The 21,660-nt window shown below is 42.6% G+C and overlaps 2 protein-coding genes across 6 annotated transcripts in view; one reads left to right on the plus strand and one right to left on the minus strand.

The window, feature by feature from the left end:
* RUNX2 (RUNX family transcription factor 2) overlaps window positions 1–21,660 on the minus strand; it is a 217,227-nt gene that overhangs the window by 135,364 nt on the left and 60,203 nt on the right. The gene's annotated exons all lie outside the window — the stretch shown is intronic.
* Window positions 13,695–21,660, plus strand: part of SUPT3H (SPT3 homolog, SAGA and STAGA complex component) — a 485,878-nt gene continuing 477,912 nt past the window's right edge. For all 5 annotated transcript variants that reach the window (XM_074991369.1, XM_074991373.1, XM_074991371.1 and 2 more), the window contains exon 1: window positions 13,695–13,897. The gene's annotated coding sequence lies outside the window, so the exon portion shown is untranslated. The remainder of the gene's footprint in view (window positions 13,898–21,660) is intronic.

Here is a 21,660-nt window from a genome sequence, read left to right on the forward strand (position 1 = left end):
TACTAGGTAATGTTCACACATACACACCAGAAGAGAGTCCTGGCACCAAAAAATTGGGAATTAAGGCTAGCAATATACACAGGGTGGGACAGCAGGATACAATCTCAGGGTGTACAATTTTGATACATTACATATAGGCACATATATATACGCATATTTGTATCTATGTTGGGATGTAGTTCTCTTTGTATCAAATACACATCAACCAGACTCCGTTACCCCTCAGCCTCTTCACTATTGTCTGTTTTCTTGAAAGCATCATGAAAGAAGTGGTTCATGATGAGAGTTTCCCTTTTCTATTTAGTGTTGCTATTGTGGCAAAGCTAAGCTAACACAAGAACAAGGAGACAGTCAAGGACACTGAAAGGCAATGCTTTAAAAACTAGTACAAGATGACTTTCTTTATACATAACACATAATCAACTGTTGAGTTCATTGCTATCAATTATCCTTGAGTCCAGGAGCCGAATAAGATTTTTAAAAAGATTAGACATTTATATTTTACTTCCATGTTTATTCAGGCTAGGATTTTGAAAGAAAGCTAAGGGAGTTAGGAGTTCCGAATCACACTGAACATTCCATTTGTAGAAGTCTAAACATACACGGCATCTGTTTTGCAGTTTAGCTCAGTGATGGGCAACCACCAGCATGAACATCCTGCCACCTAAGTTCCACATGTGGCTCCATGTTCCTGCCTTCCCCACCTGCCTCTTGCACACCAGAGCACTGGAGCCTCACACTTACCTACTCCTCCTCCTTCCCCCTGCAGCACTGGAAGGGAGGGACAGGAATGGAGGTGAAGTATGAATCAGGTAATTCATGAGCTCTGATGGTGCTGTGGGGAAGTGGGAGGAGCAAGGAAGTGCAGAACTCTGGTGCCCCTGTGTGTGAGAGGTGCATGTGGGAGGGGAATAACTGTGAGGTGCCGGGGAGGCCTTTGAGATTTCAGATTGCCCACCGCTGGTCTAGATAGTTCTGACACAAATTACAACCATAAATAAATAAAGACATATCTAGACAAGCAGCTAACCTCATGAACAATTCCCCTTTATCTTTTCACTCATGCTAGTCACCATCAAAACCTAGCTCCATCCAAAGCTCCTTTAAGCTGTAGCATGCCCTTAAAGTCAATATTTAAGATGAGACTATCCACAAATGCATCAAATAAGACCAAAACATTTTAAAAGATATACAAACCCTTATGCCTCACAGCATAAATCAACCACCAACTGATGAATATTAGGAAGAAACATCCAATGTAGTATTTTATTGTAGAATTATCTTCACCTTGATTTTTTCTACCTCCCTCTGTAGCATCTTATATTTGCTTCACAGAGACAGGGTAACTCACTATATGGACCACAGTTCTTACAGCAATAAAGTCCCATATACTCCTTGTGCTCATTCTTCACTTCCTCAGCCCTAAATGCCTGAGTGAATAGGTTAGCCTTACATCTAACCCTGAAAACTAAAAGAATTTATAGAAATACAGACCAGAAGAACCATAGGCCCTTCAGATAATCTGTGATGAATGTGGTGTAAATTCCCCAATAATATACAGCAGATGGAAGAACAGAGAAAATATTCCAGAAACTTGAGTTCTTGACTGACTATGCCCTTCCTGAAATCCTGGAGATAGTCAGTAAAAAATGCGTTAACTGATTTCAGTTATTACACTGGTTCTTGAGAAAGGAGGAGAAGCCAATGGACAAAAACAAGGAAGAGGTAGGAGGGATATCTGTGTGCAGGATAAGCATCAAAAACTTGAGGTTTGTGGATCATATAGTTATCATTGACGAAGATGAAAAGAAGCTAACGAGAACAGTGCAGGTGCTAAATGAAGAAGGGAAGCAGTATGGACTGATTACGAACATTGATAAAAGAAAAACAATGGTATTTGGAGGTAAGGAAATAAGAAGGAAGATCAGTGTAGATGGGACTGAACTAGAGAAAGTAGAGAAGTTCACATATCTGGGGAGCATCATAAGGTATGATCTAGACTGTAAGAATAGCAAAAGCAAGAGCAAGTTTGAAGGTGATGGACCAGATCTGGAAAAGCAAATCGATTAGCTTTGGAACGAAGCTGCGCATCTTGAAAATGTATGTGTTCAGCAGCATTTTGTATGGATGTGAGACATGGGTGATAACGAAAGATTTGAAGAGAAGGATATTGGCATTCAAGAGGAGTTGTTATAGAAAAATCCTGAGAATAGGATGGATGCAGAAGGTCACCAATGAGGAATTATATAGGAAGATACAGCTGAAAAAGAACCTGCTGCAGAAGGTTTTACAACAGAAGTTACAGCTATTCAGGCACATCTGCAGAATGAATGACGAATGAAAAATCAAGACCCTGGTATTCGGCATAATGGATGGCTCCAGTAGGAGAGGCACACCCCCCAGAGAATGGGTAGATGATATAGTAGATTGATGCAAAGCTAGTCTACAGAAACTAAGCCACTCCATACTGGACACAGAAAGATGACAGGAAATGGTGAGAGAGACACCAACGGGCTTTGAGCCCATGGTTGTTGTTGATGATGATGGTGATGATGTAGTCAAACCAAAACAAAACAGAATTTGATAAATTAAAATCAACATTTTAACCTGTTGACAATTTTAAATTATACTTTATCTAATCTAATCTGTTCATCTAATCTGTCCAATAGCATTTTAAAGTGCCTGTTACCATCATAGCTCCCTGATACTGAATTAAAACTGACAGAATGGAAATGAGGAAACAGTAGCACACATATAAAATATATTCTAGTCTGTTTCCCACTCATGCAAGTGATCAAAGCTCTGTATGTGAGAAGCACTTTGTAAACAAACAAGGGCTGTTTAGAAGAAAGGGAAGAATATTCTCAGGAGCTTTATTAAAGGCAGGTTTTTTATATCCAAAAGAAAGGCAGAAATGTATAATTTTACTCTATGTATTATAGTCCACAGGTCACGATAAACATGCACAACTTTCCATATAGTCAAAGAGAGCTGTTTTCATATGTATAATGGTGGAATTTGGCCCTAAATATTTAAACATTTTTCAAGAAAAAAACTGCTTCTTACCCTTAAAGATAATGAACACATTTTTATCTGCAATGTAATAGGCACAGAATATCAACTGACATCAGAATTAAAGAAATAAGCATTTTCGGAAGATGAGACTGTAGACTCAGCATTCCGTCTTCTCTGCATGGTCAAGTAACATTAATTTGTTTCAGGACGCTGAGGAAATTAAATCCTTAGCAACTTGTGGCTGATGTTATTTACTCTGAAGCCCAAGAGTAATTTGATGCAACTTCTCGGCACTGTTCCTGTACTTTCAAAAATTACTGTTTTGAATGTGCTTAATTCTGGAAATTTTCATTATATTAAAAACACGCCAGAAAGAACTCATAGGGCTTTATGTACCTCTGCTGCTGTGAGCAGAGGGGAGCTGAGTCCTTTGGCTTGTTCTCCCAGCTAGATGCCTGAGAGGGGAGTGATAAGGGCTTCGAATCCAGCTGCTCTCAGGGGCAAAGTCTGTCCCCAAAGCCTTATCATTTACACTATGTTCTGATTTGTATATTTGACAAATATATGTTACTTCGCTTACATAAATCTCAGCAAATGTCCTGATTACCAGAACTTAAATCATAATGATAGTTATTGCTATGCTTCAGGCTGACTTTGGTACAGCTCCTAGCTGGGGCTGTACCATGCTCTGTGGCAGGAAGGATTCCTCCTCCCTACCTAGGAAGCCCTGTGCCATGCTGCCTGGTTACTGCTTCCAGTTGAGTTACAGCATTCTACTTTTGCTATAGTCATAGCTCCAAATGTATGGGCAAGAAGGGGGATTATGCACCAGGCTTTATTCTTCAAAGTATAAGTCCTCCTGATTGTGGCTCTTTAACCACAGAGGTCTTTATCTAGCAATTCTCCAGAGCAGTGGTTCTCAGCCTGTTTATCACTGTGCATCCCTACTATGCATTAAGTAGGCTTCAGGTTAAGAACCTCAGTGCTCCCCCAAAAAACCTTCCACAGTCTCCTATGGGCAGTGTGCCTCCCTTCCCCGACAAAGCCCTGGGACTGGGGCCAGACAGCAGCTAAACCCAACCACCCCATGGAGCCAGAGAGCTGGGACCCAAGTGCTGCAGCATGTGGATAGGCAGCCAGAGCTTCTGGCACTGGGCCAGGAGCAGAGCACCTGTTGGGGGTGGGAGTCAGGACCCTAGAAGAGGGTCAAGAGAGGAGCCCCACCTAAAACCCTAATTCTCAGAACCTCACTTCCTCAGTGCGCAGAGCACACCTCCTCATTGCCACAGGCCCACTCTCCCACCTTCTTGCCCTCTGCAGCGCTCCCCAGCCCCTTGCTGGCAGGAATGCTGATGCAGGCTGCAGGATGCTGTCTTCCACCACTGACTGCCAGACTACTTGCTTAATTGAGCCAACTGTGGGTTGAGAACCCCTTGATCTAGATTGTCTTCTGAGTTCTCCAAATCAGGAAATGACTAGTTAAGGAAGCAGCTAGAATGAGGAGGTGAAGCAGATTTGTAAATCTGTGGAGGAAACAGCTCAAGTTAAGATTCTATATTTAAGATTCAGCTGCTGGTATCACTGCAGCAGTGCAAACAAGGAAAGCTACAATTTGCTCAGAACTCTGTAGCTGGGGCATTTGTTCGCATTGGTACAGCTATATCGGTTGTTAGCTGAATTTTGTCTAACTCCAATTTGTAGAAAAGGCCTTGCTTTAGATTTTAAGTATGTGGCAATGTACATAAGTTCCTAGTGGCAATGGAACAAGGGGTACTGCTGCACTCTCTGGCTTAAAGTAGTAATAACAAACACTAAATACATGGCTTCCTTCATCACTGCCACCACTGTAAAAATTGTTCCAGCACCCCTACAAGTTCCTCACATGGAACTGTCTGTGGAGCCCATGTCAGTACATTTTGCACAATTAACTGGTGTGAGCTGAGGACTTGCAGGGCACTAGGTAGGGGGTTTAAGGAGCAGGTGGCAACACGTAAGTAATACATCTCTGCATATCCTTGCCTCTAGTGGATTGCCTGAGATCACCAAAGTCAGTCTGGACTAAAACTGCAGCTGCAACTTGTGCTATATGTTTCTATACCACAGTTATATGTTGCTTAAGCATATGTGGTTAGGTGTACATATGTACCATAATTTACTAGAAATTGAGGCTCTAAGTCATACCTGGATCACACAACACAACCGATCTGTCATAACATCATTTTGTGCTACTTAACGCTGTTTTTCCAAATCTTAAGTTCCTCCAAATTGCTCCAGAGCTTTAGTTTAGAGCCTTTATTCCCCTTTGACACAAAGTACACCATTATTTTGATATTCTTTCGTGATTTTATCCATATGAACCAGAAGTGAATACGTGTTGGCAACTACGTACCTATTACAGTATAAAGTACACTTTAATCAGAATCATAATAAACACCGTGCCCAGTTCATTGGGACAATTGCCAGGGAGCAGATTTAGCTGACTGCACTTCAATGACTGTAAATGATGGATAAGCAGCATGCTTGCTGTTTGCTAACTTATTTGTTGTAATTAGCACATGTGAATTGGGGTTTGTTGGCATATATCTTTCCTTCCCACCCAATCGCTCTGTTCAGTTTATGTAAATTCTTTGCTCTGCTTTAAAGACCATTTACTCTTATTTCAGCTGTTTAAAAATTGTTTAGTAATTTGTCTCTTACACTTTTCAAAGCAAATGGTGAAACAGAAGGGGCTTCCACTTTAACACATTCCTGTGGGGCATGGATAATCAAGATGATGGGTTAGTTTGCATATTTCTCTTTGCACCAGTCTGGGGATTCAGAGGACTCTACCTTACTGGGGAACTGATGAGTTATAAAGGGATACATAATGAACATGTATAGCAGATGTAGCTGTATTAGTCTGTATCTCCGAGAACAACAAGTCCTGTGGCACCTTATAGACTAACAGATGAAGCGGGTCTTTGCCCATGAAAGCTTATGCTCCAAAATATATGTTAGTCTATAAGGTGCCACAGGACTTCTCGTTGTTCTATACATGAACATGTCAGCTGAAACTTTCTAGAGCAACATTTGATACTATACATGACATGTCGATCATTCCTACTTTAAAGTAGTGTTCCTATGACAAGAAAAGCCTCTATTTAAACGTAAAACTAGCACCTGAAACTGATATATGCTACAATTGACTCCAAACACGTGATATTTTTCTATAATTTGGACACCCTTTGCCAGAAAATTAAATAAAATTGAATACAGCAAACCTCTCTAATCCCCACATTGCCCCCAGATTATTTCTACAGAGACTGTGAAACATTAGCGAAAGCTAACAAAGTAAGTTACAAAAAAGAAGGGGAGGGGAAGAACCCCTCCAGAAGGCATCTTTAAAATGAGGACCATCATGGTTCAGCAAAGGATAAAAATATTGATATACTTAAAGGAGGACTTCATGTGTGGGTCATTCAAAAAGAATTGTCCCTGTTGGTATTGGGTTTGACTTGCTGGCAGGAAGAAAAGAGGCATTTGGTTTGACTTGCTGTCCTACTGCAGATGGTTCCTTATTAGTTGTGGCTTCTGTAGAGACATTGGCTCCTCTTTGGAACACGGAAGATTCCTTTATTACATATTCTGGACACTATCTTTATTTAAATTCTTTTTTTAAAGATTTTTTTCTCCAGTGAATGCAAATTCTCCTTGCACCAGTGCTTCTGTACTGAAGTTACTGTGCCAGATGGAATGCAAACGTCTCGAGCAACAATGGTTCATTTTCCCTTAATGACTTTGTCGACAGGATGGAGACATTTTTGTGGTGTGATGAATTCACTCAGTCTCCCGTTGTGTTTTACCCACATGCTTTGGAAACTCTCTTTTTCTTGAAGAAGTTATGTCCATCCACTCTGGCAAGAGCTTTGTTACTTTATATTCGTTGTGCTTAATTGACACCCCCCTATGGTACTGACCTTCTGAGATGACTGATGTAAATTATATGCTTTGTAGGGGAAACTTTTTTCTTATTTTTTATGTTCTGCAGAGCAATAAAAGTGAAAACAAATGACAGAGAAAATGAGACTTATTCCAAAGTAACACTTTGTATGTGTTACGGTTTCAGCAGACTCTAGCTGGTGAAAGCAACAAGACTTTCTTCATTACCTATCTATCTTAAAGGTGACATAGCCAGGGAAATGATGTTTGTTCACTTTTTTGTTTATGATGCATAAAGACAGACTGACATTATTTTAAGTTCCTATGAAGTTTAGAGAGAACTCAACAGAGTTGCCTGACAGCAAGCATTAGTACTTTGAACTACACAAGCATTCAAGTGACACTGAGACTGGATTCTAGAAACATGCAGTTCAAACTAGTTATGCTCGTTCATTCCAATATATACTGTTTGATTTATATGCAGGTGGAACCTCTCTAGTCCAACGCCCTTGGGACCTGACTGGTGCTGAATAAGAAAATTTGCCCGACTGCAGGAGGTCAATATTGTCTAGCAGCATTACCAGCACTTCCACTGCTTACTGGGCTCTTAGAAGGGGCAAATTACAGATAAATAACAGCACTTGTCACCAGCATAGAACACTGAGAGCCAGGAATGGTGGCTGGAAACAAACTTTATGGAATTAGGGAAAACTTGGTCACATGAATGATAAGTGGTCATGTGGCTTACTAAAATCATGATCAATTACAGATGTCACTGGATGACAAAGTAACAGATTAGAGAGGTTCAACCTGTATTAGAATGATCAGGAATATTAATCCTTGCCTTTCTTGTATATTTCCCAAAGACTCAACTGAGGCCTACAGAACTCAGTTAGAAGCTATTGATGGAAAGCAGGGATTGGGGAAGATTGCTAATTCTTTGTCAACTGGACAATCTTTTTCATTGTCATGAGAATACTTAACAAAAATGCCAATAGTCCTGATTCAGCAGGGATTGCTTAGATAGTGATCAATTTATCATAAGAAGGAACAGTCCCAGTCAGTGTCTCAGCTTCTTTGCCATAATTCTGTTGCTCTAAAAACCACCACAACCAGCAATGCTGGTCTTTTGCTACTGTGTACTGCCAGTGTTTGGACCGGCAGGAAGGGAGAGATGTTGAGATCACTCAACTGGTTTAGCTATGAGTAGTAACCGTTGCCTTATTTGCACTGAAGACCACTCCAGGGTTACACTGATATGTGTGCATGTTGGATTAAAGGAAAAAATGGGAACTAGCTTTTAAGCACCTCTCCCACACACACGTATACACTCCTGTACTCATACACTTAAACAGGCAAATTCAGGCAGGTGAAGAGTTACACAGGTATATCAGAGGAAGCGAAGGCATAGTGGGTCCAATGTGTCTGCCTGCAGTAACAGATCCAGGGTGGTGAGCTGATCTTATGACCCCCTTGTCAGCTTGTTGTCTTGTCAGGTTGTGTTCTTTTGTCAGCACAGTACTCAGGAGCAGCCAGTACCATCCATCTTGGGGAGACGGGGAGGAACCCAAGTCCAGGGCCTCCTCTCACCTCCCCAGCCAGCTGAGACTAACTCCTGTAGACTGGTAATGGCAAGAAGAACTCCCCTAAAGCTTTGCACCCATCTTTACATATGTTTCAGTCACTAGCTCTTGTCCTGTCCCACTGCCCCAAGACACTATATGACCATGAGTCATCAGCTAACAGCAAATGGGACTTTTTTCTTCTCTTGATGGGGCCTGTCTCTTTTCCTGGGTGGGTTCTTTTGCAGGGCTCAGCTCCTATTAATCTCTGGCCATCAAGGTGCTGCTGGCACCCGCTTGTCCAGATGGGCTGCCTTTGGGAACTGATTACATTGCACACACACCCACATTCACATTCACATTTTCCTCACTCACACAAAGATACGCTCACTTCAGAGAAAGCAGCTTCTTTTACAAAGAAACAGCCGGGATTTCTTACAGACTTATGGTATCTATAAGCAATTTCTTGCTAACATATATTACTTAATATACACCTAGCAGCTGCTACTAAAAGGATGTCAAAAAAGGTTGCAACGTTGGATAAAACTTCATTGTTGACTGGAGTGAGCATTAAAAAGGGAGAGACCAAGACAATGAGGATCAGCCAGTCCAACAACAACACCATCAGACTGGGAAGGGATGACCTGGAAGATGTGGAACAGTTCACCTACTTGGGGAGTATTATGAGCAGAGGCAGATGAACAGACAAGGATATCAATGCCAGGATAGGGAAAGCTACAGCTGCATTTAAGACTTTTTTTTCCCACATAGAGATCACGAATAATATCTGTGAAGACAAAACTGGGGACCTTCACACAAATATGAAGAGCGTGCTCTTGTATGGATGCAACACCTGGCATACTAAAAAGTCTTCAAATCACAAGCTACAGACATTCATAAATAGATACCTGAGGTACATCCTTCTCATCAAATGGCAAGATTTGGTCATAAATGGGGAGCTTTGGAACAGAGCAGGCCAAGAACCATTTGACATTCAAATCAAGAGAAGAAATGGGGATGGCTAGGCCACACTCTTAGAAAACCATCATCGAGCATAATCCATCAAGCTGTCATGTGGAACCCACAAGAAAAACGCAAAAGAGGAAGACCTTGGACAATGTGGGGAAGATCTACTGTGATTGAAGGACAACAACTGGGGTATTCCTGGAGTCAGCTAAAAGTTTTGTCTCGAGACAGAGTGAAGTGGAGAAAACTTGTAGATGACCTATGCAGCACTCAGAGAACAAGGGTTTAAGTCAAGTTAAGTCAAGCTGCTACAAAACAAAGCTCATGGAAAATTACAGGACTTACACCTGCATTGTAGTGGACTGAGTGGAGGCTTTATACAACATGAAAATCTCCTAGTGTCATCAATATGTGGGCTAAGGAGATGGAAATGGGGTAGAAGGAGGTAAAGAAATAGGAAGGAGGCAAACAGTAGGGGCATATAGTGCATTGATAGGAGGGAGCAGGAAGAAAGGGAGTCTTTGAGGCATGCCATTGGTGGAAGAAGAGAACAAAATGGGTGAAGCATGAGGAAGCTATGGAAAAAAGATGAAACATTTATTCAAGATTAATGCCAAATAAATTGGGATTCAGAGGGTCCCTAAAGGATTAATTTGCTGAAGGTTAGCCCCATCTCTTGAGAAAAAATAATAGCCTAAAATCTACTGTAACACAAACACAGATGTGCAGCTGCCAGACTGGTTTCTGAGAACTGCTCCTGGTAAAAATTTTACGCGATTGGCCAATAGTATAGGAGTTTTAGTTAAATAGGTTATGATAAAAGCAAAATTATATAGAGATAGACTGTGTGATTAACAATCTAGTGAAGTCATTTCATGCAGTAGTGTCTAGCTACTATATGGCAGTGCTTTTTATTCTTTTTTCATTTGTGGACCCATTACAAATTTTCAGATGGAGATGCAGACTCCTTTGGAAATCTCAGACATTGTTTGTGGCCCCTCAGAGGTTTGCAAACCACAAATTGAAAACCACTGTTCTGTGGTAACAACCTTTCACCATTAGACTGCCTGTGGATCCCCATGGGTCCATAGACCACAGGTTGAAAAACCACTGCTAAAGGGTCTAAGCCACAGGCACACCACAGTGCCACTCAAACTATGGTTTGGGACCCCACAGTGGGTCACAATCTTGTTTTAATGGGGTCAACAGGGTTGGCGTAGACTTGCTGGGTCCCGGGCCCAAAGCCCAGGCCCCACCGCCTTTTGGCTGATTCCCTGGGGCTTCAGTTTTGAGCCACATTCTCACAGTGGTGGGGTCTGGCTTTGGCCCCTTCATCCAAGGAAGTGGGACATGGGTGAGTTCAGGTGTTTTTGGGGTTGGGTAGTTATTTTTGCTGTCAGAAAGGAGTCATGGTGCAGTAAAGTTTGTGAATCCCTGCTATAAGGGCTTTCCTGTGTGGGAGCAGGAGGGAGAAATCAATAGAAGTATCAGTATTTATGGCAGGTGCCCCAGCGTGTTGGCTCAATACCTCTCTAGTTTTAATGTACATTCATCAGATGGGATTTCCTAACAGTTGCTGAGAAAAAGGGACTGTCTATGTGTCTGTAGAAGCCCCTGAAGATGACTCCGGTGTCTCTTTTGAAATCTGAATGTGGGAGATATCCGAGTCCCCACAAGCAGGACCATCCTCTGGGCAGGGAGTCCTTGGTTCCCCTCTTCCCTACAGGCTACTCAAATGTGCCATGCTGCCACACTGGGGAAAATCCTTTCTGAGGGAGGCTGAAGCTGTGGCTGAGCCAGGACTGAGCACAGCATGGCTCCACCCTCTGTCCTATGTGGGGCTCCAACCATCGCTCACTGCCCTGGGATAAAGGGTGTGACCTGCCACACAGAAGATGGAGGCAGGGGTGTGCCGCAGTCTGTGCGGGGCGGGGGGGGAACTTGCTCCACCCTTTGGGGGGGTGACACCATTTTCCCTTAGTGCCCTTAGTTGCTTCAGAGACGTGCATCTTCTAAGAGTCCTCAGTTCCTCTCTCCCAGTCTGATAGTCAGGGAAGGAGGATGGTGCAGCCCCCCTCCCCCACACCCAACTGTCTCCCGTCTCTGGACACCAACCCAAGGGGGCTAATTGGCCACCCCAGGTCATGACACAACTTCCTTCCTTACACACCTGTGCATTCAGCCCCACATGCCTGAGCCTGTGCGTTAGTCACCTGAAAGGATGAAGCGGGTCTTTGCCCATGAACGATTATGCTACAATAATTCTTTTAGTTTATAAGGTGCCACAGGACTTCTTGTTGTTTTTGTGGATATAGTCTCACACAGCTACCTCCCTGATACCAGTTAGGATGAGTGAATAACATGTTACTATTGCCTAACTAACTTACGAGCTATTGCATTTGGGGTGTGAGAGATGTGCCTACTTCAGGCTGCTCCCTACCCCCCATAAACACCAGGCTGGAGACCAGTGTGGCAGTGGGGGGTGGCCCTTTCCCCACCTTGTGTGGGTGCCTCAAGCACCTGTGCAGTGCTAACTAGGCAGCTGCCTGACCGCATACCTTATGTGAAACTTATGTCACCACCACCTCTCCCAAAGCTCATTTCTCCTGTGCCTTGGACATGCTGCCCAGCCAAGCGGGGCTGTTCCCCCACCCATAAGCATGACTCGCTTCCTCTTTCCCTGCTCCCCTTGACATTCTTTTCCTATTGGTGCCCTCAGTTCCTCGAGGTTAACTCCAGTTTCTTTATCTGCTCCTCCCTTTCAGGCCCCAGTAGTCACAGAGCCTCTCGAAGCCATGGGCCAACTGCCAGAGGTCAGCCTTGACAGCTGCAGCTACTCGCCATAGGAAGGGTGGTAGTTCTCAGGCTCAGCATGCTTGAACCTTGTAACAGCAACACCAGGGACTCTAAATCCTCAGCCCCAGCCCTAGGCAGCTGAAGACTCTGTAGTTTGGTGCTTCCCTCCTCTACGCCACAGCTTTAGGTATCTGAGATGCCCATCCCCTGCCGCTGGGTCCCCCAACTCCCAGACACTGCTCAGCACACAGTTGTGCAGCCTGAATGATTCTGAAGGCTAGGGCACTTGGAGGTTGCCATCTCTGAGTGACAGCTCTGCAACAAGTTCATACGGTCTCCCTCTGCTGTGGGACCTGGACCCTGTGATGACAGGAAAGTTAAAGCTGATTAGTTTATAAGGGTTCAGAGTGTTGGCCAGTAGGACTACAAAAGGAAGGAACTTCTGAATCTAATAGGAATTGTGGATGTGCACAGACCACAAGACTGGTACCTGCACGGTTACAGAACAGCAGCACAGTGGAACAATGTTCAGTTTGTCATTGGACGATATCTGGACCCGTACTGTCAGATAGTCCCAGAGGAGGAAATATGGAGTGCCTTTGCTGTTCTTTGCTCCACTCTTCAGCTCTTAGCTCCTGTGGTGAATTTGCCAATCCAATATTATAGTCTTCTTTTTAAAAGAAGAAAACTAACTTAAAAAAGAAAAAGATAACAGCTGTTTAAAACAGCATCTCTAGGCCTGGTTAGATGCCAGTATTTGTTGCTCACTTTTATCCCAGTCTTTGTATAGCAAATTGCAGTGGACCAGCGTTTGACTTGGGAGAAACGAAGCAACAGCATCCCAAATTGAGAACTCCTGCATTTTGAGGGTGTTCAGAGCTAGAAGCCAGGTGCCTTTCTGAATATTAGGTAAATTTGGAAAGGAGAAGCCAATTTCTGCTTTTGTGGCTTAGAAGCAGAAATGGAGTCAAATCCCCCCGCATGCTGGTAGGCCCTCTAGGAGAGCTTCTCCTTCCTTATCATGTTAACCTCTCCTGATGGGGTCCACCTGCCTCCCTTGCTCAGGTTCAGAGAGAAGTGCATTGTCCACTCAGTCCTCACAAATGCTGCCATCACCCCCAATGTAGTCTGGGGAAGTGTTCTAAGGGTGACAGCTAGACCAAAGCCTTTTGCTCCTCCTTGCACATATATTCTCCACTCATGTACCACCCCTTGCTAGCAGCTGCCTCCCTGCGCACAGCAAACTGCAACACACTCATCTCACAGCTTCCCCCTTCCCCTCCCTTTCCTGTTTCTAGAGCCCAAGGCAGTGCCGGGAAATGTAGTCCTTTCCTAGCTCTAGCGCAGGTCGCCTAGGCAAGGAGCGGGCCAAGGAACTACAACTCCCAGGATGCTCTGCACGCTAGGCTCCCATGCTGGGTCCCCGGGCTGCTGGGCTGCAGGCTCCCACAGCGCTGAGAGAGGCAAGGAAGCGTGGTGCGGGTCTCTTCTGTGCTCGGGTTTGGTGCCACAAAGCTGCTGGTGCCAGGGTGGAGTCGGTACTGTGCTGAGCACCCACAACTCCAGTTGGCAGCTGTAGAGTCTCGTCAAGTCTGACATTCAGGTCCAAAGTACTCTAATAACCGAGGCACCCGGAACAGGTGACCACTTTGGGGAGGGTGTGTACAAATAACTGCTCAGCTTGGGGGCGTGCACCTGGTCTCTCTCCTCTGAGCAGCGTCCCTGGGGTTCACATGACAGCTGGCTGCATGGTTCATTATGCACTGTTTGTAGTCATGTTTGTAAACAGTTCTGAAAGTGGTTTTATACTCTGTATAAACTGAGGTCCAGTTACTCCGAAGGTCTGCTAGGTACTGTTTAGTGTTGTTTTGTAGGGTGACCTATTTCTGCAGCTCAGAGAGTCTGATGGTTTCTCCCTCCCAGATCGTGTGTTAGGGTTGGAGGATTTTATTTCCATAGCAGTACAAGTGAGCGTGTGATGTTTTACAAGTGACAGATCTAGAGGACGAGTGGTGAACCATTTTGGGGTGTGGGGTGGGCACAGACCCACAGAAGAATCAGTCTGGGGCCACATGCAAGCGAGAAGCAAACGAAACAAAACAAAGGAAGTCTCACAGTTGTGGCTCCCAACTGAGAAGAGGATACAAAAGACAAGCCACTCACTACCCTCAAGCTTCATCCCAGAGCCTTTGCAGTGGATAAAGAACTATCTGTTCCCAGGTTGGGAGCAACTAACAAATTCTACCAGAATGTATTTTTTTCTGTTGAACTTTTACACAATTGCAGGGTTTTTCATTATTTACAAAATATATTAAAATATGCTTTATATATTGGTCAGCAATTTCAGTGCTGGAAATTAAGCAAATAAATGACTGAACATGTTGCGACCTATGAATGAAAAGAACTAGATACATGCAAAGTATTTATTCAGTATGCATTTCAGGAGAAAATGAAGCTTTGGGCAGCATACTTAGCTTCAGGGTATGTCTACTCTTAAGATGCTGTCCTGGGAAGCTGCAGTGCCAAAGTGTAGACTGGGGTGGGAAACTTGTGGTTTATAGGCTGGATGTGTCCCACAGCAATGCTCGGGCGCTCCCCCTGTAGCAGGGAGAGCTGGTGCTTGTGCTTCACCCCTGTGGCATGTCTCTGCACCCGCTTCCTCTCCCGGGCACTCGAGCATGTAGGGAGCCAAGTCAGTGCCTTTTGTTTTGTTTTGTTTTCGCTCGGGAACCATGTTTTATTTTTTCCTTGTGTGTGGCCCCTGACTGATTTCTGCCCCCCCATGGGTCAATCAAGTCCGCCCCACTGACTGAAAAAAGCTTCCTCGCCTCGGCGTAGATGCCACCTCTGAAAACAGGAGCAGGTCTCCTATCAACATATGTAATCCAGCTCCTTGAGAAATGGCAGAGACACCAACAGAAGAATTCTTCCATTGACCTAGCCCTGTCTACGATGGGGATTAAGTTGGTACAGTTACTTGTCTTGGAGCTGTGGATTTTTGATATCCTTGAGTGATATAGTTATACTAGTGTAAATTGCCAGTGTAGAGTTAGGTGTCGTGTAGCAACATTAAGGATGTGTTGAAAGGTATGCGCTTTAGAAGTTTTTTGTAGAGCTGTGTTTATTTCTTTCTAATTCGAGCCAAGTGGAAATTAGAAGCAAATTCTGCTGATTATATATTTCATGTTTAGCTAAACTCCTATGTTCTTCTGCATTCTATGGGTAGCCCTCTTTACTTCCTTTTTTGTCACAGAAAACACTTTTGGGAACTGGGCATCTCTTCCTTCCCCTTCCTTTGCTATCTTAAGTTTGTCAATCTTTGTCATGGCCCAGATTCCAGAGCTATTGAAACCAACAGGAAGAATCCCATTGACTTCAATGGGCTTTGCTCAGACTTCGTGCTTAAATTGGTAACATGCAAATCATAACAGTCTGATATGTTGACTTTTTATCTTGTTTGTTGTTACTGCATTAATAGTTAGAGGGCTGTCTTAAGAAATTTTGCCAACTCTTGAGATATTTGGTAGTTTTCTTAAAGCTCTGGCTCCTGGAATCATGTGAATACATGCAAATCTCAGTTTTCATTAAAAATTAATTTCTGAAACTTGAACAGAGGACCACAATATGCCTTAAAAGCTTGAAAACTAGAAGGTGAACAAAAAGAACTGCTGACTTTATTTTGGGGTCTGACTCTAATTCTGAACAATGGGGTTGATGATAATGCCTATGGTTTCATAGAATTCACCCTGCTCTTCAATATACAAGCTTTTTTGCTGAGCCAAATAATGTCACAGCCAGCTAAGCTACGTTGCTTTCATGGGCTGGATTTTGAAGTAACACAAAATATGACGATCAGAAACTCGATTAGTCAGTTATGTGGCAGCATAAGCAAACTACAGTTGAATAAATTGCATGTGTTTTAGGAATCACATTTGCATAATAATCCTTTTAGGTAATGCTGAACACCTTTCTCAGTTGTTAATAGCATCCCTACATTGTGCCCTGAAGTAATAAGACATGTTAGGCTGTGCATTTTTGGGTGAGGAGAGCATGCCTCAAGGGGTGTGTGGTAAGGCAGCAAGCCAAACCCAAGACGTGTGATAATCCCACAGGAATTGTGTGGACTGTGTTAATGCTATCACGGAGTGTACAAAGGAAATGGGAAAGCCTTTCCATGTGCTTTTTCTGCTCTGGGCGTTATTTAGTTGGTTATGACAGAGTTTCTCAACCAGGGCTCTGGGACTCCCTGGGGAGCAGCAAACAGGTTTTAGGAGGCAGGGCGGGGGAGGGGTGGTCCTTCAAAATAAACCAGAAAGTAAGGCTGGTGTTAGATTCACTGGGGCCCAGGGCAGAAAGCTGAAGCATGCGCAATTTAGCTTTGTGGGGCTCCCTGTGGCTTGGAGTCCTGGCCAGTTGTCTTTCTTGCTACTCCCTAACATCAACTCTGGCTTTTAAACCACTCATGATGCAGAAAAAACAGTTGCAGTGGCATATGTGGGTCAAGTTCTTTTTATAGTATGTTGAGGTGCCTCAGAAACAAAGTTTGAAAACTCCTGGATTATGAGATCCTTGGTAACTACAGGTTGAACCCGTCTAGTTTTGCACTCTCTTGTCCTGCATCATCTATAATCCGGCATGATTTTAGTTAGCTGGATGACCACTTATCTTGGGTGTGGCCAAGTTTCCCCTAATCCCGTAAAGTTTGTTTCCAGCCGCCATTCCTGGCTGTCACAGTGTTCTGTGCTGCAATTTATACCTAAGTGTCTCCTAAGAGCCCAGTAAGCAGTGGAAGGATTGGTAATGTGCTGGACAATAATGACCTCCCATGGTCTGGCATATACTCTTGTTTGGCACTGGTTAGGTCCCCAGGGTGCCAGATTAGAGAGGTTCAGCCTTTTGTCTGAAATCTGTGTGTCCAAAATACTGAAACTTAAATTGATGTTTTTGTGGAAAATTGTATTTCATTAAACCATTAAATACATTTTGTATTTCTTTAAAATATTTGCAGTAGTAATGCTAAAAATCATTATTACTTTCTATGACACTATTGAACATACAAAATATTTTATTTATAAGTAATCATCTAGCTGTTCTCCATTCCTAAGTGCTTTCACAGGCTTGCAGTATTCAAAAACACAATACAAAAATGTCTCAAAGCCAGTAAAATATTTGCAATCAAAACAACACCTTAAAATTTCCAGCAGGAAAACGAAGAAGGAATAATGGGAAGTATTGAACAAGAGGTTAGTCAGTAGTGGGGGAAAACATTTGTGACAAGGGGAAAAAATGTGGATGTTTTGAAAAGCGCACACGGTTTGCTTAGTGCTGCTGCAATGAAGTTTATAGTAGAACTTGCAATGATTTGAGTGGGAGCTGTTAGCCCAACTGAGAGAGCTCTTGAAAATCCCAGTTTAAGGCTATGTCTACACTAGGCAAAGTAAGTACACTGCAGATAGGTTGATTCTAGCTATGCAATTGCCATAACTAGAATCGACCCATCTGGTCTAGGCTCATCTGGCTGTCCCTACTGAACAAGGTTGACGGGAGAACAGGATGTTTAAAAAGCCAGTTTGTTAGAGACCAGATGAGCTAGGAAACAGGCATTTTGAGAGGAAGTTGAGAGAGAGAGAGAGAGAGCATGAGAGGGCAAGTTAGACAAGCTGAACTGCAGTCTGAATAAATGGATGTGAATGTGGTTGTTCATGGGAGGGGTTTAAATTTATTAGGACCTGGGGAATCTTTTGGGAAAAGAGGAGCCTGTACAGGAAGGCCGAGCTTTACCTATACCAAAAATGAACCAGTTCGCTGACTTGTAAAATGATAAAGGCTGTAGAAGAGAAGTTATTAGGCTAGGGCCTGGGGTAAGACAACAGGTATAGAACAGCATGCAGTTTAGACAGCTATCCTTTAGGGCAGGGGTTAGCAACCAAAATAGCAAGCCATTTTTTTTTCCAAATTTGGTAAAAATTCAATAATTCAGGAGCTGCAATGCATGTGAATACCAAATGGTACTTAATAAATAAGGTCAGACCATACTTTTTATAACCCCTATTTATTTTAAGAACAGCACATGCACAATGATTTGTAATGTGATTCATATTTGCTGTAGGATGTTCAAACTTTTTACATATTATGTTTCCACACACTTTACATGTGTGTGCTTCTACCACTATTGTCAACCTTCACTCCCGAACCCACTTTAATTATGCCAATTTTACTTCATGCTTCATTTCAGTTTTCCTTTTTAAAATATGTGTTACCATTCACAGTAGGAATGCCACAGGCTTTTATTTCCAGTTCAAATTCAAGATTTTATTAGCAACATGATCAAAACACACAGACAGTACACATCCCACAATGTACTGCATGCATTAAAAGGGGAGTTATCCGACGTTCATTGAAAATAATCAGGAGGGTTGTTTCTTTTTACTTTGCAATTATAGAGTCAAGAGCCAAGAAGTCCTTCAAGAGCTACACGTGGCTCTGGAGTCACAGGTTGCAGACCCCTGCTTTAAGGGATGATTTATTGAAGGAATAATTGTAATAGAGGAGAGGATAGAAGCTGATAAAGTATATGAAAAGACAGTCAAACAAAAGTATGTCCCATTCAGTTACATAATATGGAGGCCAACAACTAAGTATTGATACATTTTATAAGTGCTTATGAACAAAATGCAAGAAGTCTAAATATTAAGGTGGGGAGCTGAGTGCCTCATATATAAGAAGGATATTGGTATGTGGCCCACATAACACATGAAGAGCTGCATGTGTGGCCCACATGGTAAATAGATTGAGAATCACTGAAATACTGTCAGCGTACTACTGAATATGATCTATTGTACAATTTGGTTGTACATTCTCTTCATTGCTTTTCTTAGAAGCTAGGAAGAATAGTTTCAGAGGTATACTTTCTCATGTTTATTTTTCTTTTGATTTATATTTGTATTTTCGTAGCACCCAAAAGCACTACTCCCAAATCAGAGCTCCCTTGTGAAGTTGATTTAATGTCTTTTTTGCATAATAAGATAAAACCAAAGGTCTTAATACAGGTGGGTAATTAAAACTCTTATACTTCCTAAATGCCTGAGGAGCGGGGACTGTTTCTACATCTTGCCCGGTGCTGAGTATACTTGGTTGGGACACTACTGATTTTTGAGTTAAGCGTAAGTTGCAGTGAAGACTGGAATGTTTAAAACAAAAACACTAATTTTAATACAGTATTTGCTCAAAGCATCTTAGCATTCAGTGGTTTCCTTCCTTCCTGTTTTGTATGAGTTTTATGTAAGTAAAATGTATCCCATTTTGCATTATTTCAGATCATATGCAAAATGTAGTTATGGAAGAAGTGAAATGAGGAGCTGATGACAATTCAAAAATTAGATGGCAGTCTGTAGAAAGAATGTTTTGTAACAGTAATTTATTTTTCGTCTAAAACAGACATACACAAATTCCTTATCTCTTGCTGGTGGAAAATGTTAATTGGCATCTATTTTTCTTAGAAGCTTGTAAAGCTTTATAATATTTACTTCTTTAGTTTCAACAGAGGTACATAACCTGGCTCTCCTATTTCTTGTATGTAAATCCTAGTTAATGATACTGACTTCAGAGGAATTTTGCAGGTGAAGTCTGGTGTAAATGGAAGAAGTGTCAGGCTCTTAGGACAAACCACCCAGTTAAAGTAATCTCTGTATTAGGAAATAGATTCTTCCCATTGTGAAGAGCCTTTTTAGCTAAAACTGAATGAATTCAGACCTCACTCTCTGTGGTTGCAGACTGAGTTCTAGAGTAGATGATTTGTTAAGTCTTCTCTGGTGATGTTTAGATCAGTAAGTTTTCATCGCTTTAATGGAGGTTTTGTGGGTCTTTTATTCTGTAACCTATCCTTTGTCTCTTAAGAAACCCTCATGCATGAAAGATAATGGAACAGGTAATTAAAGAAATCATCTGCAAGCACGTGGAAGGTGGTAAGGTGATAGGGAACAGCCAACATGGATTTGTAGAGAACAAATCATGTCAAACCAATCTGATAGCCTTCTTTGATAGAATAATGAGCCTTGTGGGTAGGGGAGAAGCGGTAGATGTGGTATACCTAGATTTAGTAAGGCATTTGATATGGTCTTGCATGATATTCTTATACAAAAAACTAGGCAAATACAACTTAGATGAGCTAATGTAAGGTGGGTGCATAACTGGCTGGATAGCCATACTCAGAGAGTAGTTCTTAATGGTTCTCAATCCTGCTGGAAAATTATAACAAGTGGGGTTCTGCAGGGGTCTGTGTTAGGACCAGTTCTGTTCAATATCTTCATCAACAATTTAGATATTGGCATAGAAAGTACGCTTATTATGTTTGCAGATGATACCAAGCTGGGAGGGGTTGCAACTGCTTTGGAGGATAGGGTCATAATTCAAAATGATCTGGATAAATTGGAGAAATGGTCTGAGGTAAACAGGATGAAGTTTAATAAGGACAAATGCAAAGTGCTCCACTTAGGAAGGAACAATCGGTTTCACACATACGGAATGTCGAGAGTCTATTTAGGAATGACTACAGCAGAAAGGGATCTAGGGGTTATGGTGGACCACAAGCTAAATATGAGTCAACAGTGTGATGCTGTTGCAAAAAAAGCAAACATGATTCTGGGATTCATTAACAGGTGTGCTGTGAACAAGACATGAGAAGTCATTCTTCCTCTCTACTCTGCACTGGTTGGGCCTCAGCTGGAGTATTGTGTCCAGTTCTGGGCACCGCAGTTCAAGAAAGATGTGGATAAATTAGAGAGGGTCCAGAAAAGAGTGACAAGAATGATTAAAGGTATAGAGAATGTGACCTATGAAGAAAGGCTGAAAGAATTGGGCTTGTTTAGTTTGGAAAAGAGAAGATTGAGGGGTGACATGATAGCGGTCTTCAGGTATCTAAAAAGGGTGTCATAAGGAGGAGGGAGAAAACTTGTTCTTTTTGGCCTCTGAGGAGAGAACAAGAGGCAATGGACTTAAACTGCAGCAAGGGAGGCTTAGGTTGGACATTAGGAAAAAGTTCCTAACTGTCGGGGTGGTCAAACAGTGGAATAAATTGCCAAGGGAGGTTGTGGAATCTCCATCTCTGGAGATATTTAAGAACAGGTTAGATAGATGTCTATCAGGGATGGTTTAGACAGTACTTAGTCCTGCCATTAGCGCAGGGGGCTGGACTTGATGGCCTTTCGAGGTCCCTTCCACTCCTAGTATTCTAGGATTCTATGTGAGGAGTGGTTGATGGAGGCACTTGAAAATCTCACTGTAAAATATAGGGAGATGCTGATCATGTCCTCTGTGAGGAGTTCCTGACTTTGGAACATAATCCCTTTCCGTCCTAGCTCTGAAATAGTCCAAATATGTTGGAATTGCGTCACTGTTCCTAGCA

The sequence above is a fragment of the Carettochelys insculpta genome, chromosome 3, assembly GCF_033958435.1.
Source record: "Carettochelys insculpta isolate YL-2023 chromosome 3, ASM3395843v1, whole genome shotgun sequence".
In the NCBI taxonomy this organism is placed as follows: domain Eukaryota; kingdom Metazoa; phylum Chordata; order Testudines; family Carettochelyidae; genus Carettochelys; species Carettochelys insculpta.